At 65.2% G+C, this 1362-nt stretch overlaps 1 non-coding gene across 1 annotated transcript; it reads left to right on the top strand.

The window, feature by feature from the left end:
• Positions 1–722: 722 nt before the first annotated feature.
• On the top strand, positions 723–827 carry LOC147751295 (U6 spliceosomal RNA). The gene has a single exon (XR_015300388.1). It is a non-coding gene; the product is annotated as a U6 spliceosomal RNA (small nuclear RNA).
• The last annotated feature ends 535 nt before the right edge of the window (positions 828–1362 follow it).

The following is a 1362-nucleotide window of genomic DNA, read 5'->3' as shown; positions in this document are numbered from 1 at the left end:
CGGGGGGGGGCCTCGGCCCTCCGGCCCGGAATCGGCTCTCCCCTCCCGGGTCCTTGTGGTTGCCCTGTCTGTCGCTTGGCCTTGCGGTCTGCTGTTCGCGTTTCCCCCGTGCCATCTGAGCTGCGGGTTTCGCTTGGGCAGGGCCGGCGTGCTCCTGGGAGCGCATGGCCTTCTGTTGGAACGATACAGAGCTGAGTGGCTTGGCCTCTGGGCATTATCTCGCATCTTCGGGGGGGACGTTTCCGGTTTGTGGCTCCCGGCGGGGCCTCCACCCATGGTACCCGCTCCTGTTGCGAGCAGGCGGTTCAAGCCTTCTGGCCGGGCGTGGTTCTTCTCAGGACAGGGTTGGGTCCCCCGCTCCTGGAGCCGGGGATGAGCCGGCCCTTTCTACTGGCCTGCCTCCGTCGGCAGGCCGGATTCTTGGGCGGTGGTTGCTGCTTGCTCGGGGCTGAACTTCTGGGGCGGTGGTTTTGCTGCTGGGCTACCACTGATCTTCCACCTGTCTTACTGTGCCTGGCGGAGGGCTTCCCTCTAGCTTTGGTGCGGTCGGCTTGGTGCTGCCCGCGCCTCCGTGGACCCCTGGCGGGGCTTGGTCCCGGTGGGTCCGTGGGGCTGCCTTGCGGGACTTCCACGGTCCGATGTTCGACGGGCTGATCTCCCTGGTGGCTCGCTTGGCTCCGTTGTTATTTCTCCTTCGCCCACTCTGCCGGTCTCCCCCTTGGGGGCTCGCTTCGGCTACACATATATTTATGTTGGAACGTTGCCGGAGATTTGCAGGGCCCCTGCGCTAGGGTGACTCGCAACTTCGTGAGGCGTTCCGCAGGAGTCTTCTCGCTTGTTTTACGACCTCTTCGGGGTCCGCCCGGTTGGGCCCCGGCCCACGGTGGCTTTGCGGTTCCTCGCCTTTCGGGTGATTTTCCCTGGTGGCGATGGGTCTACTGGGCGGATGGGCGTGCGGGGGTCGTGCCTCCGCTCCCCGCCCTTCTTGCGGGTTTTGCCGGACGGGGTTTGCTCCTCCGGCTTGTCCCCCGTGTCCTTCCCGGGGTCCCTTCCCTGGGGCCTCGGACTCTGGTGGTATCGTTGCCGCTGTTTTCCGGCCAACGTGGTGCCTCCCTTGTCCGGGCTGGTGTTCGGCGTGCTGTTTTGGCTTCTCTTAGCCGCACTTTTTTTCCTTTCCCGGTGGGATGTCCTGTGTTATGCCTTTTGGGCCCGGTTCGTTCGGGCCGCTAGCCCTCGTTCCTCCTTGGTTCGCGGGCTTACACAGGCTGGCATCCTTCCCTACGCTTCGCTGGGTTCGGTGGATCCGGCGGGGACCCAGGGTCGGTCCGCGAGGTGTGGCTCTGTTCCCTGGGCCCCCTTAGT

This window comes from Lissotriton vulgaris, chromosome 1_1 (assembly GCF_964263255.1).
Source record: "Lissotriton vulgaris chromosome 1_1, aLisVul1.2, whole genome shotgun sequence".
Classification (NCBI taxonomy): domain Eukaryota; kingdom Metazoa; phylum Chordata; class Amphibia; order Caudata; family Salamandridae; genus Lissotriton; species Lissotriton vulgaris.
Note: the sequence above shows the minus strand (reverse complement) of the source record. Positions and strands in the feature narration are given on the sequence as shown.